The sequence below is a fragment of the Leucopleurus acutus genome (genome assembly GCF_964270905.1).
Source record: "Leucopleurus acutus genome assembly, chromosome: 8".
Classification (NCBI taxonomy): Eukaryota; Metazoa; Chordata; class Mammalia; order Artiodactyla; family Delphinidae; genus Leucopleurus; species Leucopleurus acutus.
Genome location: NC_139151.1, coordinates 103,823,234 through 103,844,594, shown reverse-complemented (window position 1 = coordinate 103,844,594; position 21,361 = coordinate 103,823,234). Strand labels below are relative to the sequence as shown.

The 21,361-nt window shown below is 50.6% G+C and overlaps 1 protein-coding gene across 4 annotated transcripts in view; it reads left to right on the top strand.

The window, feature by feature from the left end:
• Positions 1–21,361, top strand: part of PC (pyruvate carboxylase) — a 106,884-nt gene that overhangs the window by 60,563 nt on the left and 24,960 nt on the right. The window contains exon 2 of one of the 4 annotated variants that reach the window (XM_082844880.1): positions 19,863–20,078. The exons of the other annotated variants lie outside the window; for them this stretch is intronic. The gene's annotated coding sequence lies outside the window, so the exon portion shown is untranslated. The remainder of the gene's footprint in view (positions 1–19,862; positions 20,079–21,361) is intronic. 4 annotated transcript variants of the gene reach the window in all.

The window sequence follows — 21,361 nt, the reverse complement described above, 5'->3', positions numbered from 1 at the left end:
TCCTTTGAAGTTTTAAAGAAATGCTTTGTTCTTTTCTAGCTTCCCAAGTTGCTGTTGAGAAATCCAAAACCGTGCTGATTTCAGATTATTTGTGCCCCCTTTCCCCCACTTTCTGCAAGCTTACAGGGTCTGAAATTTCACGACATGCCTGGTGTGAGTCTGCATTTGTCCATCTTGTCGGCTCAGTGCGTCCTTCCATGTGGAAACGTGGCCTCTGTCCTAGGGGTTTCTTGAATTATTTTGTTTCTTCCCCTGTGTTATAGCTGTTCTCTCTTTCTGAGACTCCTGTTATTTAATTTTTGGATCTCTTGAACTGGCCTCCAATTCTCTTCCCTTTCTTTTTTTTTTTAAAATAAATTTATTTTGGGCTGCGTTGAGTCTTTGTTGCTGCGTGCCAGCTTTCTCTGGTTGTGGCGAGCAGGGGCTACTCTTCGTTGCGGTGCGCAGGCTTCTCATTGTGGTGGCTTCTCTTATTGCAGAGCACGGGCTCTAGGCATGAGGGCTCAGTAGCTGTGACTCACAGGCTCTAGAGCGCAAGCTCAGTAGTTATGGCGCACGGGCTTAGTTGCTCTGCAGCATGTGGGATCTTCCCAGATCAGGGCCTGAACCTGTGTCCCCTGCATTGGCAGGCTATTCTTAACCACTGCGCCACCAGGGAAGCCCTCTCTTGCCTTTCTTGCCCACTTTCCATTTCTTTGTCTTTCTGTTTCAGTTTCTAGGAGATTTCCTTTACCTAATCTTCCAACCCTTCTATTGATTTTTTTGTTTGTTTTTCCCATTATATTTTAATTTCCAAGAGCTTTTCTGGCTTTCTGAATGGGTCTTTAAAAATATGTGCATAACATCCTGCAGTTCCACCTATGTAATCTTTTCTTGTTTCTCTGAGGATATTAATGCCATGTTTGTTTAAGTTTTCTTCTCCTTGCATTGGCTGTTTCCTCCAAGTTGCTTTTTTCTGCTACTTTCCTTTGGTCTCTCTTTGAAGGAATCTGTCCTCGGCTGCCCAGTGATCTTTGGTTGCCGGTTCACAATGACTAGTAGGGGCTAAAAGCTGCCTGGGAGTCCAGTTTCTGAGGTGCACAGTGGTGATGAGGCATGCTATTTGTTGGGGAACCTCAGTGTCAATATCCTGAGGCCTCCCCTCTTGGGCTGGGTCAGGTCTCAGAGGAGGGGAAGGGTGTTCTAGGAGCTGAGTGGGCAAGGGGACAGGATGCATAGGCTCACTTAACTTTCCTCTCCTGTTTTTGGCAAGGTACCCAGGCCCTCAGCTGTGCCTTGCACCCCCCAGTGCAGACCCTGAGCTTCGTCCTCTCCAGAGAGCAAACCTCTGTTCTTCAGGAGAGGGTGGGAGAGGGGTGGTCTCCAGCAGCATGAGGTGGGGGGACGGATCTAGGGATCTAACTGCTTCTCAAAAGCCTTCACCCAGCTTCCATTGTACATATCAGCCCATTCATCCCATCCCAGGGGACCTGGAGCCACAGTTCCCTAGCTTTTCTTGGTGGTGGAAACTGGTGGATGAGCAGCCTTCCCCACTGCCAGGTAGGGCCACGAGGACAGTTAACCCAAGCTGCTTCCACAGTTATGTTGCTGTGGTCTCCCTTCCTGGTCTCTCTGTCCTTGGGGATTTATAGCTTAAAAAACAAAAACCTCTTACTAAAGTTTTGGTGGGATTTCGGGAGGGAGAAAAATTAGACACATAACCCAGACATGAGTGGGCTTTGCACAGGGAAAAGGGCATCCAGGTGGGGAGCATCTTGGTGGAAGGAGTGCTCTGAGGAAGACGGGAACGTGCTTGGATTATTTGGGAACAAGGAGGAGGCAGTTTGGCTGGAGTTACAGGACCCAGGAGGCTGAGGAGTGATGGGAAATGACGCTCGACAGGCAGGTTGGACTAATGATGTGAGGCGAGATTCTTACCTGTAGGCAGTAAGGGTCGGGGAGGGTTTTAAAAAGAGAGTGAAAGAATGCCTGCACCGGGGATGCTGTCCTCAGTATATAGCCTGGATCAGTAGCTAAAGCCAACCAATGGTAGTGGTTGGTCACGGTTAGGAGGCTTTTACAGCAGTTCAGGTAGGAAGAAGGGGGTGATCTAGGGTGGGTTAGTGGAAATGAAAGCAAGGAGGATGTGAGCGATTTCAGAGGAAGAACTGATGGGCCTTCTTGACTAGATGGTGGGAGAGGGAGAGGGAAGGACAAAGATGACCCCCAAACTGAAGCCCTAGTTCCCTGGGGATGGAAGACAAGAGGTGTTTGGTTGGGTTTTGGGGAGTGTGTGTCATCTGGGATGGGGGAGGGAGGGGGTAAGTTCTGTTACAGAATAGACAGTTGACATGTATATGCAACAGCTATTATTTTAAATCCTCACATTTCAACCTGCAAATGCCTCTGTTGGTTAAGAAAGAGTGAAGGGGGTGGGGTGGGGAGAGAGAAAAGTTGTCAAGGGTATATGAGTAAGGAAATCAGTCCCTTAAAAAGCAAAGACTAATTTTCACGTTGTTAAATGAGATTATCAAAGGAATCTTTATTTTGGCATCCTCACAGGTTCATTAGTGTTGCAGAATGGCTTCTGAACTGCCTTGAGCATAGAGAGTTTCTGATTCATTTCTTCCTTAGCTCATCCTCATGTTTTGACTGAATTAAATGCTCTGTACAAGAGGCTTCTACAAAAGACACAGGGGCCTCTTTTTTTTAAATTAAATTTTATTTTATATTGGAATATAATTGTTTTACAATGTTGTGTTAGTTTCAAGTGTACAGCAAAGTGATTCATTTATACATATACATATATCCATTCTTTTCCCATATAGGTTATTACAGAAAGTTGAGTAGAGTTCTTTGTATTATACAGTAGGTCCTTGTTGATTATCTAATATATATATAGTAATGTGTATATGTTGATTCCAAACTCCTAATTTATCCCTCCACACCCCCCACCTTTCCCCTTTGGTAACTATGAGTTTGTTTTCTAAGTCTGTGAGTCTGTTCCTCTTTTGTTTATTTTTATTTATTTATTTGGTTTTGGCCGCACCGCGCGGCATGCGGCGTCTTAGTTCCCCGACCAGGGATTGAACCCGTGTCCCCTGAAGTGGAAGCACGGAGTCTTAGCCACTGGACCACCAGGGAAGTCCTGTTCCTCTTTTGTAGATAAGATCATTTGTGTCATATTTTCAGATTCCACATATAAGTTATATCATATGATATTTGTCTTTGTCTGACTTACTTCACTTAGTATGATAATCTCTATCAGAGATTATAATAATAATGCCATGTGGCTGCAAATGGCACTATTTCATTCTTTTTTATGGCTGAGTAATATTCCATTGTATATATGTACCACAGCTTCTTTATCTATTCCTCTGTCAATGGACATTTAGGTTGCTTCCATGTCTTGGCTATTGTGAATAGTGCTGCTATGAACATTGGATGCATATATCTTTTCAAATTATGTTTTTCTCCAGATATATGCCCAGGAATGGGATTGCTGGATCATATGGTAGTTCTATTTTTAGTTTTTAAAGGAACCTCCATACTGTTCTCCAGGGTGGTTGTACCAATGTACATTCCCACCAGCAATGCAAGAGGGTTCCCTTTTCTCCACACCCTCTCCAGCATTTGTTTGTAGACTTTGATGATGGCCATTTTGACTGGTGTGAGGTGATACCTCATTATGGTTTTGATTTGCATTTCTCTAATAATTAGCAATGTTGAGCATATTTTCATGTGCTTTTTGGCCATCTGTATGTCTTCTTTGGAGGAATGTCTATTTAGATCTTCTGCCCATTTTTTGATTGGGTTGTTTATTTTTTGATATTGAGCTGCATGAACTGTTTGTATATTTTGGAGATTAATCCCTTGTTGGTTGCTTCATTTGCAAATATTTTCTCCCATTCTGTGGGTTGTCTTTTCGTTTTGTTTATGGTTTCCTTTGCTATGCAAAATCTTTTAAGTTTAATTAGGCCCCATTTGTTTATTTTTGTTTTTATTTCTATTTCTCTAGGAGGTGGATCCAAAAAGATACTGCTGTGATTTATGTCAGAGTGTTCTGCCTTTGTTTTCCACTAAGAGTTTTATAGTGTCCAGTCTTACATTTATGTCTCTAATCCATTTTGATTTATTTTTGTGTATGGTGTTAGAGAATGTTCTAATTCATTCTTTTACATGTAGCTATCCAGTTTTCCCAGCACCACTTATTGAAGAGGCTGTCTTTTCTCCACTGTATATTCTTGCCTCCTTTGTCATAGATTAATTGACCGTAGGTGCATGGATTTATTTCTGGGCTTTCTATTCTGTTCCATTGATCTGTATTTCTGTTTTTGTGCCAGCACCATACTGTTTTGATTGCTGTAGCTTTGTAGTATAGTCAAGTCAGGGAGCCTGATTCCTCCAGCTCTGTTTTTCTTTTCTCAGGATTGCTTTGGCTATTTGGGGTCTTTTGTGTTTCCATACAAATTTAAAAATTGTTTGTTCTAATTCTGTGAGAAATGCCATTCATGATTTGATAGGGATTGCACTGAATCTGTAGATTGCCTTGGGTAGTATAATCATTTTGACAATATTGATTCTACCAATCTAAGAACATGGTATATCTTTCCATCTGTTTGTGTCATCTTCGATTTCTTTCATCAGCATCTTATACTTTTCGGAGTACAGGTCTTTTGCTTCCTTAGGTAGGTTTATTTTATTTTTATTATTTTATTTATTTATTTTTTTGCGGTACGCGGGCCTCTCACTGTTGTGGCCTCTCCCATTGTGGAGCACAGGCTCCGGACGCGCAGGCTCAGCGGCCATGGCTCACGGGCCTAGCCGCTCCGCAACATGTGGGATCTTCCCAGACCAGGGCACGAACCTGTGTCCCCTGCATCAGCAGGCGGACTCTCAACCACTGTGCCACCAGGGAAGCCCTATTTTATTCTTTTTGATGTGATGATAAATGGGATTGTTTCCTTAATTTCTCTTTCTGATCTTTCATTGTTAGTGTGTAGAAATTCAAGAGATTTCTGTGTATTAATTTTGTATCCTCTAGCTTTACCAAATTCATTGATGAGCTCCAGTAGTCTTCTGGTAGCATCTTTAGGATTCTCTATGTATAGTATCATGTCATCTGCAAACAGTGACAGTTTTACTTCTTCTTTTCCAATTTGGATTCCTTTTATTCCTTTTTCTCCTCTGATTGCTGTGGCTAAGGACTTCCAAACTATGTGGAAAAGAAGTGGCAAGAGTGGACATCCTTGTCTTGTTCCTGATCTTAGAGCAGATGCTTTCAGCTTTTCACCATTGAGTATGATATTAGTTGTGGGTTTGTCATATATGGTCTTTATTATGTTGAGATAAGTTCCCTCTATGCCCACTTTCTGGAGAGTGTTTATCATAAATAGATGTTGAATTTTGTCAAAAGCTTTTTCTGCATCTATTGAGGTGATCATATGGGTTTTTAAAAAATATTTTAAAAATTTATTTATTCATTTATTTTTTGGGCTGCATTGGGTCTTCATTGCTGCGTGCGGGCTTTCTTTAGTTGTGGAGAGCAGGGGCTACTCTTTGTTGCGGTGCACGGGCTTCTCATTGCGGTGACTTCTCTTGTTGTGGAGCATGGGCTCTAGGCACGTGGGCTCAGTAGCTGTGGCTCACGGGCTCTAGAGCACAGGCTCAGTAGTTGTGGCGCACAAGCTTATTTGCTCTGCAGCATGTGGGATCTTCCCGGACCAGGGCTTGAACCCTTGTCCCCTGCATTGGCAGGCGGATTCTTAAGCACTGTGCCACCAGGGACGCCCCAGCATGTGGTCTTTATTCTTCAATTTGTTGATGTGGTGTATCACACTGATTGATTTGCGGATATTGAAAAATCCTTGCATCCCTGGGGTAAATCCCACTTGATCATGGTGTATGATCTTTTTAGTGTATTGTTGAATTCGCTTTGCTAGTATTTTGTTGAGGATTTTTGGGTCTGTGTTCATCAGTGATGAGCATGGCATGTACTTTTCTTTTTTGTGTGATATCTTTGTCTGGTTTTGGTATCAGGGTGATGGTGGCCTCATAGAATGAGTTTGGGAGTGTTCCTTCCCCTGCAATTTTTTGGAATAGTTTCAGAAGGATAGGTTTTAACTCTTCTCTAAATGTTGGATAGAATTCACCTGTGAAGCCATCTGGTCCTGGACTTTTGTTTGTTGGAAGTTTTTAAATCACAGTTTCAATTTCAGTACTTGTGATTGGTCTGTTCATATTTTCTCTTTCTTCCTGGTTCAGTCTTGGAAGATTGTACCTTTCTAAGAATTTGACCATTTCTTCTAGGTTGTCCATTTTATTGGCATATACTTGCTTGTAGTATTCTATTATGATCCTTTGTATTTCTGTGGTGTCAGTTGTAACTTCTTCATTTCTAATTTTATTGATTTAGGCCCTCTCCCTTTTTTTCTTCCTGAGTCTGGCTAAAGGTTTATCCATTTTGCTTATCTTTTCAAAGAACCAGCTTTTAGTTTCATTGATCTTTTCTACTGATTTCTTCATCTCTATTTCATTTATTTCTGCTCTGATCTTTATGATTTCTTTCCTTCTACTAACTTTGGGTTTCGTTTGTTCCTCTTTCTCTAGTTGCTTTAGGTGTAAGTTTAGGTTGTTTATTTGAGATTTTTCTTGTTTCCTGAGGTAAGATTGTATTGCTATAAACCTCCCACAGAGGCCTTTTTATTTGGGGTCTGTAGCCAAACGGGCAAGTGGAGAGGGGGTACCACTCACCCAGCCCACCCTTACTGCCTGTCTCCAGGTCACGGTGGGATGCTTAGCCCGTCTAGGTGTTCTTTTCATCTGTGGCTCCCGGGGAGGTGAGGAAAGGGCCCTGGTTGTAGCATTTGCAGATTTCTTTGGTGTACAGATGCCCACTGTGATCAGTTTCAGGCTGTTACTCAATGTCACTGAGCACTGAGTTGGAAAGGGGCAGAGTCAGGGAGCCGGTGGGAGCGATCAATCTGTGCCTGGTGCGGGTGGCTCATGATAGATCCTCCCCCAAAGGATGTGTGTGGGCGGGAGGACCCCATTTCTTAGGTCATCTGACTTGCTCTGACTAAGGAGGCTATGAGGGTCAAGTTGTGCTTCAAAGCATCATCTCCACAAGCAAGCCCCAGCCCGACTGGACTGGCCTGTGGTTCTCTCCTCATGGCCCTGGCCCTGCCCGCCTCTGCCCATCAGAAGCAGGACCAAGTCCCCTGTTCAGCCTCTGCATTGCTGACACTGAAAGCTGACGTTTATAATAAAGGCCCGTTATGTGCCAGACACTCTTCTGAGCACGTTACATGCATTAACTCGTTTGATCTTTGTAACAAGCCTATGCACATTACTGTTATTATCCCTGATTTTACAGATGAAGAAATTCAGGCCTGGAGATTAAACAGCTTGCCCAGAGCTAGTGGGCTTGGTGGAGCCCTGACTGGAACCCAGGCCGTTCGACCCCTGGGGTCTTACCACTGTGTTTTCCCTGCCCTGTTACGTCAACATCTGGGAATTCTCTTTACGTGTTTTTTTTTTTTTTTTCTCCTTAAGATCCAGTCAGGGCCTCGGCACTGTTGGTGCATTGGGGCTGCCAGATAAAATACTGGTTAAATTCAAATGGCTAGTTTATTAAAATGGCTAGTTGAATTCAAATTTCAGATAAACCAATAATTTAGTAGTGTAAGTATGCTCCAAATATTGCACAGGATATACTTGTACATTTTTTAAAATGCAGTCTAGCTGAAATTCAGATTCTAACTGGACACTTGGCATTTTAATTGGCTGAATCTGGCGGCCCTTGGCTCAGCGACTTTATCTCGGTTGAGAAAAGAGTCGGGTGCCCGGGAGGAGATTGAAGTAATCAGTCTTGCTACTCACATTTCTCTGGCCAGATTGTGCTGAGGGCTACCAGTCTCTGATTCATGGTACTTTTTTTGTTTGTTTAATTTATTTCTTGGCTGTACCGCGCGGCATGCGGGATCCTAGTTCCCTGACCAGGGATCAAACCCACGCCCCCAGCAGTGGAAGCACCGAGTCTTAACCACTGCGCCACCAGGGAAGTCCGTCATGGTACATTTTAAAGTAAAACATACTTAATATCTAAATTCCAAACATGTCTAACTTTTGCTTTTCTCCTCTAAAGAAAGAATATTAACACAACCTGTTGTAGGAACATGCCAAGATACAGGTAGATCACAGCAGAAACTTAAGAAATCTCATACAATCAGTCTAATATTTAGCTATTCCAGAAGACTCATTTGACCTAAACCAACTCATTCAGAAAACTGTCTAAAATTTTTTTAACCCCCCTCACAGGGAAACGCCATTGCCTTTTCTAATCTGTATCTTTTGCTGATCTGACGGGCCAGATATTTTTCGTAAAGCTTAGTCTCATCCTGCTTCTTGGAGCGGCTGTGGCTAACCAGGAGTTTGGGTGTGAACAGGAAGCACGGCCGTCTACAGGTCTGCCTTCCCTGGGCTGCTGCTTCTCTGGCTGTGCCTCTCTGAACGTGATGTCTTGCCCTGACAGCCCAGAGAGCCGGAGCACAAAAGCCACTGGTCATCTTAGCCCTTGGCAGGGTCAGTGCGTTGGGTGATGCCTGGGTCCCAGCTGGTGCTGGGGTATTTTACACTGGCACTAGAGCTTTGCTCTCAGAGGAGGGAGGCGCTCTTCATCCAGTACAAGGCCAGTCTTTCACCTGAGCCGAGCCGCTTTCCAGGGATGCTCCATCTCTGTAACTCCTAGCAGCCTACCCTCCTGTTTCCAAACAGCGTTCGGCTCTATTTTCTGGCCTCCTCCGGGGGGAGGTTTAGCTCGCTTTTGCCCCCCAGCCCAGACATACCCACTTTCCCTGCTCTCCTCCTTCCCGCATGGTTATGTAACCATTTAAAAGTACATTTTCAGTTTTTACATTATTAAAATCAAGTAGATATTCACAGTTGAGAACACCAAGTGTATACGTGGTAACGTTTTCCTGTGTAACTTCTCAGTTTCCTGGAGTTGCTCTTTACCTCATTCCTTCATCCCCAGACGAACTATAAAAACTGCCATCTCCTCCCCATTTTTTCAGAGACATCAGGTCATCCAGCCTTTTTGTTTGTTTATTTAGACCCCCGATTGCCCCCTTGGAGCCCCATCTCTGGAAGCTTCCCGGCCCATGCTGTTGTCTGGAGAAGCAGTTCTCACCATCCCCTGAGAACTCCCCGGGCTTCCTTCTTTGCTGGCTCCCAGGCTTCTCGGTCTTGGTTTATTTACTCCCTTGTTTCGTTGGTGCTCATCTCCCAAGAGTTTCCTGGGAAAATGCACGTGAGGGTGGTAAACTTTCCTAGGCCAAGCAGGTCTGAAAATACCTTTATTTTGCCCTCACACTTGATTGATAGTCTAACCGGGTAGAAAATTATGGGTTGGAGAGCGTTTCCCTCAGAAGTGGCTCAGCGTTACTGTGGCCTCCTTCTTCTCTTCAGGAGTGTAGTTGACTGAGTGACGGCTCCCAAAGATGTCTAGGTCCTCATCCCTGGCACCTGTAAGTGTCACATTATCAGGGAAAAGGGTCTTTGCAGATATGACAAAGTGAAGGATCTTGACATGGGGCGGTGACCCTGGATTATCCGGGGGCCCTAAATGCCATCGCAGGTGTCCTCAGAAGGGAGATGCAGGAGGTTAGACACACACTGCGGTTCTAGAAGGCCAAGTGATGACAGAGGCAGAGACTGGAGTGATGTGGCCATAAGCAGAGGCATTCTGGCAGCAGCGGAAGCTGGAGGAGGCAAGGAAAGACACTCCCCTGCAGCCTCCGGAGTGGATATGACCCTGCCTGCACCTCGATTTGGGCCCAGTGAAACCGATGCTGAACTCTGGCCTCCAGAACTAAAAGAGAATACATTTTGGTCGTTTTAAGCCACCCACTCTGTGATACAGGAAGTTAACAGGATCCCCCTGATCTTACTTCCAGGCAGGACTTTGGGCATCGTGCTGGGGCTCAAAGGGTCCTCACAGCCACAAGTGCACGAGGTGCAGGAGGTGATGCTGGATGACTCTGCCCTGCTCCCCCCCCGGGGGGCTGGGGGTGGGCTCCCTGGACTCAGCTTCTTATTTTCTTACCTTTTCTCCTATTTGCCATATGTCAGTCTTTTTGTTATGCTTTCTGGGTGATGTCCTCACTGTCTTCTAATTCTTCTATTTATTATGTTGAAAAATGTCTGCAATGCTATTTTTAATTCCCTAGAGCTCTTTCTCATTGCCTTTTTAAAATAGCTGCCACCTCGCAGTGCTATAGCTTCTCTTACTTCTCTGAGATTAATTATAGTGGTTTTTTTCTAAGTATCTGCTCTCTCTATTACTTTCTCCTCAGAGTCCCATGTTTTTATTCCCAGTTTGTTTTGGTGAATTTTTTTGGCTCTGTCCTCAAACATCTGGTGATTTTGGCTGTCCCTTCATACTGAAGCCGATGGGAAAGCCTGGGCACGGTGGGGCTTATGGACTAGTTGTCCTCACCTTGAGAGGAGGCTGCAGGCCACCCCTTTCTTTGGGTGCCGACTACGTGTCTGTAGCCACGGGACATCCGTCCTGGGCGGGTGGTTTCCTAGAGAGGAGCCCTCAGGGTGCTCCCTAGCCATCAGCCTGGGAACCACTTCGTGGTAGCCGAGGGCTTTGCCATCTCCCCTGCTGTCTGCAGCGCCGTCTGGTGCCCTGTCTGCCGCCTCTCCCCTGGCTGGGCCTCGTGGCCACAGTGGAGCCTTTCCAGGAACCCAACCTCTCGTCTTCTGAAAGGCGCCAGTGCCTGGCGGTCAGGAGCGGGGCCCTGGATGCCCATAACCGGTCCACCTGGCTCTGACACTTCCTAGCAGCGTGCTCTTGGGCACGTGACTCCATCTGTCCTGCCTGCGCCTCAGTTTCCATGGCTCTAGACCTGGGAACGCAGGTGAACCGTCGCAGGGTCGCTGCGAGGATTCAGCCAGTGACTGCGCTGGACTCAGCAGCGCTGAGGCTGTTCGCTGTTCCTGTGGTTCTGCTGGGGTGTGGTGCAGAGATGGGTCTGGGGCTCTTCCTCCCTTAGACTGTAACCGGCCTTCAGTTTGCAGCCCCACTGTCCAGCCGACCCACTAAGTTCTGAACTTCCCGGGAGCCTGCAACTCGCATTTGCTCACTCTGTGGATTCCTCTGCGTGCTCTCCACCCCCCACCCCCCGTTATTGCCACTTGTCCACATGCTGTGCCTCGTTCAGTTTTAGGGGCCTCTCTCATCTGCTGCCCTTGGCTTTCCCATTTGTCCTTGGGGGTTTGTGCTCTTTTTAAAAAGATCCTTTTACCGATGTTTTAGTGGGATTTCAGAAGGGTAGAAATGAACCCCTGTGTTCGATCCATACATTTCACCAGACCTAGTTCTTACCGTAAAATGGGAAGCAAATATGTCAACATAGTGACATCAGTTTATTCTGAGTTTCTGGGTCTTATATATATTGCTAGCTGTATTGTCTGTATTTTTCAAATGTTTCATAAAGAAAAGAAAAAGAAAGAAAGAAAGGGAGGAAGGAATGAAGGGAGGGAGGGAACCTCGATCCTAGTACCCTCTAGGATCGTCTAGGATCCTCAAGTGCTCGTCCTGCATTTCTCCTCTTCTTACTTGAACATTAAGTTAAGACGTCCTTGTCCAGACATTGGGGAGTTTACAGCAGAGACCTCCTCACCTCCCACTAACTCACTTTTACCTCTACCCCCTCTGAGCCACCGCTGAGGCCACCAGTGAGCCCTCTGCTGTCAAACCCCATGTCTGTTTTTTTCACTCCTTATCAGAGCTCTGCTGCCTTAGACATTGACATTCCTCAGAGCCCTGGCCCTCACCATGCGCCCACGGCCCTGGCTGGTCCCTGGGTGTCCCTCGGCTCATCCTGGCCCGTGGGTGTTTCTGGCCGCCCCATCCATCCTTCCTGCCCTCATGTGCCCAGCAGGACGTGGCTCCCAGACCTCCCTCTCCTGCTCAGAGTTCTCCTTCAACGTCAGACTCACGTCCAGCAGCCTGTTTGGACTCCCCAGCTGGATAGCTTGCAGTTAATTCAAGCTCATCAGGGTCAAAATTGAACTTGCCAGCCGCTACCTACATCCGCTTCTGTGTTCCTTAACTTGGCATTGCCACTGTTCACCCCTTCCCTTAAAACAGGAGCCAAGAGCCACCCTTACCTGTGGCCTCTTTACCCCTCGTCGAACAGGTTCTGGAGGAGTACTTCCGGCATGTTTCTTGCCTACATCAGAACATCTTCCTTGTTTTTCTTCCACCTCTAGTCTTTCCTCCTCAAATTCGTCTTCCTCAGAACAGTCAGAGTGGTCCCTCTAAATTGCAAATCCCTCCTCCCCTGCCTAGTTTCCTGGGTCACATCCCCTGACATTGAGGGTAAGTCTGCGCCCCTTGCTGCGCATGCAGGCTCGTGACCTGGAGTCTAGGTGTCTGCGCTTGGTCTCCTGGGCGTCCTCACTCCCTGCCTCTGGCCTCAGTGGACATTTGCCAGGCTGTTTGGTCCTTCGTCTTTGCTCCCCCTGTCCCCACGCCTGAACCACCTCCCTCCTTCCTCCTTGTCCTTTGATTCGTCCCTGGTGTGTTTCTTCAGGAGGTCTTCCTGCTGGCTCTGCCCTCTCTCCGTGCAGCCATGTGTTGGCATCGGCACAGTTCACAGGCTCGTTTTTGCTGCCACCCACTCGGCCTTTCCTGGCCCAGAGAGGGTGCTGATCACAGTCCTAAATAGCTCCGTGCTCTGAAGGCCCCCGCTTGGCCTGCTTCAGGATGAGCGGGTGAGAGAAGGGGGGGGGGTTATTTTTTATTTTTAAAAACAATTTTTGGCCGCGCCGTGTGGCTTGTGGGATCTTAGTTCCCTGACCAGGGATTGAAGCCGTGCTCCCTGCAGTGGAAGTGTGGAGTCCTAACCACTGGACCACCAGGGAATTCTCGAGGGAGCGTTTTTAATACCCTGTACTCCCCAGCCCCTGGTTTTAGGGTCTCTGTAGGTTCTGGTCATTTATGGGGAACGTGGGTCTGTTAGTTTCCTAGGGCTGCCATAGCAAAGAACCCAAAACAGGATGGCTTACGACAGAGATTTATCGTCTCACAGCCTGGAGATCAGAAGTCCAAAGTCAAGGTGTCGGCAGGGCCACGGTCCCTCTGACAGTTCTGGGGGGGATCCTTCCTTATCTCTTCCAGCTTCCGGTGTTTCCAGCAATCCTTGGCGTTCTCTCCAGGCGCATGGCTGTCTTCTCCCTGTGTGTCTCCACATGGTCTTCCATCTGCGTGTGTCTGTCTCTATGTTCAAATTTCATCTTTTTATAAGGACACCAAACATATTGGATTTGGGCCCACCCTAGTGACCTCATTTTCACTGATTACCTCTGTAAAGACCTAATTTGGGGGAATTCCCTGGTGGTCTAGTGGTTAGGACTCTGCACTTCCACTGCAGGGGGCACGGGTTCAATCCCTGATCAGGGAACTAAGATTCTGAATACTGTGCAGAGCGGCCCAAAAAGGAAAAAAAAAAAAAAGGACCTTATTTCCAACTAAAGTCACATTCTGAGGTCTTAGGGGTTGGCACTCCCACGTATCTCTTTGGGGAACAAAATTCAGCCCATACACTGGTGTCCACTTTCCTACCACCTTGAAACTGGGGTGACCTGAGTGAGCGAGTGGGGACGAGGTCCTATGTGACTCGCCAGCTGGGGTGGGTGTGCCATGAAGGTGTCAGGGAGCTTTCTGGACCACCTGCATGTCTGCTGTGTTTTGGTGTCCGTCTCCCTGCAAAGCATCGTCCAGCCATGGTTAGAATTGAGTCTTTAGTGCCTGTCACCCTCTCAGCCCTGAAATGCTGTCCTGGTTCCCACCCTCGGGCTGGGAGGTATATTTTGCTGACCTTGCCCCTTTGACCTTCCTTGTCAACGCTTTGGGCTCTTATCTGTGTGTAAGGGACACTCATGTGTCCCTTTAGCTTGTGTGTGCTGCTCCCAGGAGGGGCCATGCCTTATTCATTGTCTAGCCGCTCCACAGTATTTCTGGGCTCACAGTACTCTGCAAGCTCATGTGGCCTGGAGCAGTCATTCATTCATTCACTCATTCATTCCCCAGACATTTAATGTCGGTGTCAGGCACTGGGCAGAGTGCTAGGGAGACACTGGGGGACAAAACAGACTGAGACTCCTGTCACCAAGTCCTCACAGTGTCTGGTGAGACGGGTCAGCAAATCGTTATAACATTAAGTGCTCCTTTTTTTTTTAATTTCATTTTTTTAGAATAAATTTCTTTATTTTTTATTTATTTTCGGCTGCGTTTGGTCGTTGTTGCAGCGTGCAGGCTCAGTAGTTGCGGCACACGGGCTCAGTAGTTGTGGCGCATGGGCTTAGTTGCTCCGCGGCATGTGGGATCTTCCCGGACCAGGGCTGGAACCCGTGTCCCCTCCATTGGCGGGCGGATTCTTAAGCACTGCGCCACCAGGGGAGCGCTAAGGGCTCCTTGAGGACACAGACACAGACACGACCTCACCGAGAACCCCCACAAGCAGGAGGACAGGGGTTGTGGCAGGGACAGTGACAGAGCTGCGGTGAAGACAGATGGCCGCCCGAGGAAGGGTGTCTGAGCAGCCTGGGGTGGTGGAGGAGTACAGGAAGACCTTCCTGAGTGGGATCTAAAGGATGTGGAGAAATTCGCGCGAGTGGCTTTCCGGCTGTGAGCCTGGCCCGACGTTCAGGTCCCCAGGCAGGCCTGCACAGGTTGGCAGTAGCACTCCTTTTGCACCAGGGGGCAGTGTTTGCCTTGAAAGTCTCCCTGCCCTCAAATGAGGCTGGGACAGGGCAGCCGCTGCTGTGCCCACCGGGCCCCCTCCTCACCCTGTGCTTCCTGCCACTCCCTTGCAGGCCTTGATCAGTCCTCATGCGCCTCTCTCTCTGAGCCTGCCCCGTTTCCCAGTCCACAAATCCCCTCGGCCAACGCGGGGCCCGTTGTCCCAGGTGCCGCTGTTACCCCCTCTCCCCTCTGCCTGCCGCCTAAATCGAGGGTTGCCAGGAGCGACGCAGAGCCCCGCCGCTCAGGGTGGGAGGTGGGCTGTGCTGCCCCAGGCCCCGCGCTGTTTCCGCTCCGAGTCTCTTCCTGCCTTTGATGTTCTCGCACCCCTTTCTTCTTCATCTGTCACCTTCGTTGTTTCTCCTGTCCTCCCTTCAGCTCCCCCTGCTCAGAAATCTCGGCCTTGGTCTGTCCTCTCTTGGGCGCTTTGATATCAGCCGCTGCAGCCCTGAAAGTCAGGCGGAGTCTTTCCCTTTCATCTGTCCCCGTTGGCCTCCATCCCTGGGCCACCATCCGACACGTTTAGGACAGCGCGGAGCTGCCTGGAAGGAAGGCTCCCCGAGAGCAGCCCCATCCATCAGAGGCTCGCTTCTGCCACGGTGTGGAGTCCTCCACCAAGAACTCTTTCTTTCTGGTTCTGACCTGCTTTTGCTTGCAGCCAGCCGCTGAGGCCGGCTGGGGGCAGGGGATAAAGCCTGGTAGGGGTGCTAGTGCTGGGGGTGGGTAGTAGGAAGTAATTGTGTAGGAGCCTCACTAGTTAACTTGGAGATTCCTGGGGCCTGGTTCTGACCCGCTCTCCCTCCTTCTCACCCCACCTGGCTGCTCCAACACACGTCTGAGATGGACGTGCTCAGGTACTTGGGGACTGGGGGCGGGCAGTTCAGTCTGTGGGCTTCCAAAACTAACACATCAGCCAGCCACCCCCAAAGCAGGGCCACAGCTTTACTTTCCTCTGTGCCTCCTGCCCACAGTTGCCCTCTGAGTCTGCAGGAGCTGCTGTGTGAAGAACAGGGATATTTAGGGTGGAAGCAATACAGATCCTCGAAGGAACATTCCAGGCCCGATGCTTGGCTACAACAGCTATTCAGGTGACCGCCTACCCTGATCCCAGCAAGGCTGCTCTGGCTGAGAGCACGTCCGCCCTTGAGCCCAGTGGCTTTATTGTCTGGACCAAAATTTGGATGGTGATGGCTTGACGGCGGAATTTTGTGCTGCTCTTGGTTGCAAGAGGCAGCCTGGGAGGTGTAGTTTAGGTCTGAAGTAATGGGACCTCTAGTGACATTTTGATGATTATTGGATGAATTGAAACTGCCCTAGCTCATCAGGGACACGTGATTGCTGGCTCTGTTAGCCTGCTCCCTGGTGAGAAGTGCAGAGCCCCACTGGTGGCCCTGCCGAAGTTCAGGCAGTAACGCATTTTTATCAGGAGTGGGGTTCTGGCTTTTGGTTTCCAAGTGCCTGTCACGCTGTGCTTCTGATGAAAACCATAACTTATTCCTTTAGTTAGGTGAGGACACCCTAATGGGTCAGCGCTCTTGCTCTAGAAGGAGACATACAAAGTGGGCTCAGAACTGCCCCTGCTGGCTGACCTTGAGTGTGACTTAATCCCGCTGTGCCTGGTTCCTTCTGTCAAAGGGAGTGATAAGCAGCTGTGAGGCTGACCTGAGTTAGTACGTGCGGAGCCCAATGCCTGGGAAAGAGTAGAGACTCTGCTAGGTGTGCTGTTCCCCGCTGTGTCCCCACCTGCTGGCACCGACCTGGCATGGAGGTGGAGCTTGGCGAGTGTTGGATGTTGTAGAAGCCGCAGGGGCAGGTCAGGTCACCGGGCCTGGCAGACGATGTCACTACCTCCCCTGCCTCGTGCCCCAGGTGATTGTCAGCACCCTCTTGACTGAATCGTCACCACTCCCTTCTGGAAGGAAAGAACACTGAGCTTATCCATTCAGTGTTGGGGGGAGGTTTGAAGCTGGAAGAGAAGTCGAGACTGCCTGTGGAGTCACGCTGAGAGGCAGCGGGGGAGAAACAGGTGTTCCCAACACTCCCCGCCTCCCTGTGCCTCATTCTTGCTGGCGTTGTTTACACGTCCCAAGTGAGAGTCAAAGCCGTCTTCCTCCCCGTCTCTAATGCACAACCCGGGGCCAAGGAAAGGGATCTGTCAGCTGGCATTTGCAAAAATAGCAAACGGGCCTCTCTGGGCCTGTCGGCTCACTGGAGAGGAAACCGGATAAGGGATCTTTGGGCGGTGGCGGTTGCTTTTCTCTTGCTCATCACTCCCCCATCTCTGAGGTCAGAAAAGGAGATTTTTGCTCACGTGTGCCACTGGCACTGAGCAAGGCAAAGTGGCGTCCCCGAGGCAGGTGACCGGAGGCTGGCTGTGCCCTGGCTCCTCCAAGGGGCCTCTCCCCCCGGGGGAACCCAGCCAGTGGGGGAGTCCCATCCGTCCGCAGAGCAGCCGCCCTCTCTGAAGGCTTGTGGCTCCCCTGGGCAAGGTCAGCTGATGCAACAGAACACGAGGGCTTCCCAGGGCGTCGGGTTTGGTTAACGAAGCCCTCGGCGTTTTTAAGGAAGATTTTCAGCCAAACTGCCAACGACCTTGAGAAATTCTGGGTTCCCATCCCGCAACCGAAAGCTCAAAAGCAAGGCACAGTGTGGCACCAATGGTGGGAGCCTGGGCCTTGCCCACACCGCCCTCCTGTGACCGGTGCCGTCACCTGTGCTCTGCTCTGCAGTGAGGGGATGAGAATGCTACCTGCAACGGTGCTTGAGGGAAGGCCAGTGCTCTGCGAAAGTGGCGCTGTGAAGAGGGGCTGGCACTCAGGTCACTGCAAGATGCCAGAGTTTGGTCTCAGGGCTGGGGTCCCATTGAATGCCAGAGGCAGCCCCTCTGGGAGGGCTGCAGAAGGGAGTTGGTCTCCTGAGGCCTGGCCACGCTCAGACCTCAGGCGCTGAGCTTCTGCTGCCGGGCCTCACCGGGTGCCTGGCTGCCTGCCTCCGCCACCCCGAGCGGGAATCCGCCCACTCAGCGCCTCCTTCGGCCCACCCTGGACCCTCAGACTCGACACAGCCAGAGTGAGTGCATCACACACTCGACCCACGAAGGGCCTGCTTCCTGAAAGGGAGGCCTCTGTGAGGTGGCTCACCTCTGTCCTGCAGGTTTTCTCCCAGCTGAAGTTGATTCTGGAAAGGCCTTAGGAGGCACCAGGCAGCCGAACCCCCTGGGTTTCAGGTCTGGGAGGGGAGTGGGACTTGACAAGGGAAAAGGCTGGGTTAACCAAGTTCTGAGGTGTCCTGGGAACGCAGCAGGATTTTTATTCACCTTTGTGTCCTCAAGACCCAAGCGTGGCTTTGCGGGGTCAGGGCGTAGGGGTCGCTTGTGACTAAGCTGGGAACTGAGCTACAGGGCTGTGTCTAGGCTCTGAGGGGCAGTGTGACCTGTGCCCTCCGGCATCCACGAGGGCCCAGTCTGACCAGCCTCCCCAGACCCCACTCTGCCTGTTGGCTGACGTTTCTGTGCCTTTCACCTGCAGGGGCAGCAGGAAGTCCGCTGTCCCGCTCCCGGCTGGTGTCCTGCCTCAGGACACCTCCTCCAGGCTTCCCTAGTGGCGCAGTGGTTAAGAATCCGCCTGCCAATGCAGGGGACACGGGTTCAAGCCCTGGTCCGGGAAGATCCCACATGCCACGGAGCAACTAAGCGCATGCGCCACAACTACTGAGCCTGCACTCCAGAGCCCGTGAGCCACAACTACTGAGCCTGTGTGCCACAACTACTGAAGCCTGCACGCCTAGATCCCGTGCTCCGCAACAGGAGAAACCACCGCAGTGAGGAGCCCACGCACTGCAACGAAGAGTAGCCCTTGCTCGCCGCAACTAGAGAAAGCCCGCGCGCAGCAAGGAAGACCCAACACAGCCTAATTAATTAATTAATTATTTAAAAAAGAACACCTCCTTCATGCTCTTTCCCTATCCCTGGGGATCGGGGAGCAGGCTTTGGGCTGTGAAGCTCCTGCTGCCTGCGTGACCCAGCCTCCATGCCTCCCCTGCTCCGGGGCGCCCCTTCCACCAGTTTCAGCCTTGGCAGCCGTCCCTGCCTCCAGCAGACTGGGGCGGGAGAACTTTGTTCCCTGGGCCACTGACTCAGGCCGAGCAGATGGCGTGGCCTCCCTGGGAAGAAGCAGCCCTGGGTGCCTGGCTGGTGTGGGGTGAGGGCCCCAGGGCTCCCTTGTCGCGTGCAGGTCTTCCCACCCGAGAATGCGGTCCGCTCTCTGTGGGCGCATGTTCCGGCCCTTGTCCAGCGAGAGCCACTGGGCGGGTGGCCGCATCACTGGTTTGGGCGGGAATGAGAGCCCTGCGGGTGTGGGCACCAGAGCCGGGGGTTCCTTCTCGTGCCCCGCACTCATCAGGGAGGAAAGGCCAGTGGGAAGATGGCGATGGCGGCCACGTTCATCGCCCAGGCCTGGCACTCAGGGCCCCCGCTCAGTGATCCACAGGACGACCTGCCGAGGTTGGGGTGGTGTTGGCCACTTCCACAGAGGAGGGAATGAGGCCTCAGGTGCCCAGACCCAGGCCTGCTGACTCCAGGTTCACACTGGGCTGCCAGCCGGTGCGTGTGGCTGCCCTCTGCCCACTTTTTCCACTGCTCTGACTTCAGCGAAGGACCGTGACCTTTCCCCTTCTATAAACATCTGCCTGCTCACTCCCGCACCCCAGGGTCTGCTCAGGTCTCAAGTCCAGGCCGATGTTTGCTTCCGTCTGCACAGGACAGGGGGCTCCGGGGCATTCAGAGACCCCCCACCTCCACCACCCAGTGCCCAGACCCTGGTTTCTTGGTTTGTAAAGTGGGACGCCAGGGAAGCCCTTGCTGTCTAGAGCACGTGTGAGGGTCAAATGCAGAAATGTGTGTGGGTCTCTAAGGCTGGATAATTCAGACTCCCTTGTTTGCTGACTGAGCTAGGGAGGCACTTGGCACCCAGCCCGGGGGCATAACCTCCAGGGATCTCTTTCTTTATCTGGAAAAGGGATTGGGGCATGTGTGGTTGGGGACAGGACAGAAATGTCTATTTATCCACAGGACAATGCGTAGTGCCTAAGGCGTCCTCAGGAGTAAACCCACCCAAGTGGGAGAAAAGAGCGTGCCTCCCTGGAAATAGTTGAAACGTCCCTGGAGGATGGAGAATCTCCGTGCCAGTGGTACCAGCTGTGAGGCTGCTCACCTGTAGATAAGTGAGGAAGATCCCGCCTGCAGCCCTGAGCAGAGCAGGCATCTGGTGCCCAGGACGAGGGCGAGGTTTGCATCCCACACCTGCTCCCCGGGGTGTGCGCCATGGACCGCCAGGGCCTGCTTGCTTCTGGCTGCTCCGCTGGGCAAGCGCTTCCCTCCTAGTGGGTGGGTGTCTGAATCCGGAAGCCGGTGCAGAGGATTAGGTGCTGCCAGTAGACCTGCGAGGGGGAGATAACAGGATAGCATCTGAAGTTCACTGGCTTTCAGAAAGGTGTGGGAGTCAAATGTTTCCACTCTGAGGCCCAGCTGGTACTTGGCACCCACTGTGAGCGGGTCCCGGGGGCTCCCTTGGGTCGCTCCTCCATCGACGCCAGCTGGAGCATGGCTTCTTTCTTTCAGACCCACAGACAGGCTGCAGAAGCAGTGCGGGGAATTCTCTCACACCCCTTACCCCAGTTTCCCAAACACTGTTGACCACATTTGCTTCATTATTCTCATGTTTTTCCCTGAACCATTTGAGTGTAAGTTGCAGATATGATGCCCTTAAACTCCTAAACACTTAAGTGTTTTTTCCCTAAGAATGAGGATATTCTCTAAAGTTACCGCAGTACAACAATTAACATTGACACAATACTCGTTTCTAACGTACAGACCTCATTTAAATTTTGTCAGTTGTCCCCCTAATGCCCTTTACTGCAGCTGAAATCCAAGATCCAATCCAGGAGCACGTGTGCATTTCATTGTTCTGGCTCTTTAGTCTCCTTTAACCTGGAAGTTCTTTAGTCTTTGTTCCTCATGACCTTTGACACGTGTGAAGAGTACAGGCCAGTGGTTTGGTGGAACGTCCCTCAGTCTGGGTTTGCCTTGTGTTGGCTCCCGATTAGACTCAGGCTGGGCATCTGTGACAGGAACACCCGCAGGTCCTTCTTGGCCGCCCGTCAGGAGGCATGTGATGGCCGTTTCCTGCTGGTGATGTTAACCTGCATGACGCGTACGGGGGTGTCTGCCAGGTTCGTCCACTTTGTATTAATAAGTAAGGACTGTGTGCTCCATTTTAGAAGATGAGCCAGAGCCCAGCGAGGCTGCTGCCCCACCCTTGACATTCGCGCTGCTGGTGGGACCCCGGGCGCCCACTGCCCGCCCTCGCCTCTGCCCCTGTTGGCTCTCAACTCCCGAGAGCTTCTGCCCCAGCCCCACGGCGCTTCCTGGCTTTCCTCCTCATCTAGACTCAACGTTGGTGCACCCGCCACTCCTCTCTCTCTTTTTTTTTTTTTTTTTGCGGTACGCGGGCCTCTCACTGTTGTGGCCTCTCCTGCTGCGGAGCACAGGCTCTGGACGCGCAGGCTCAG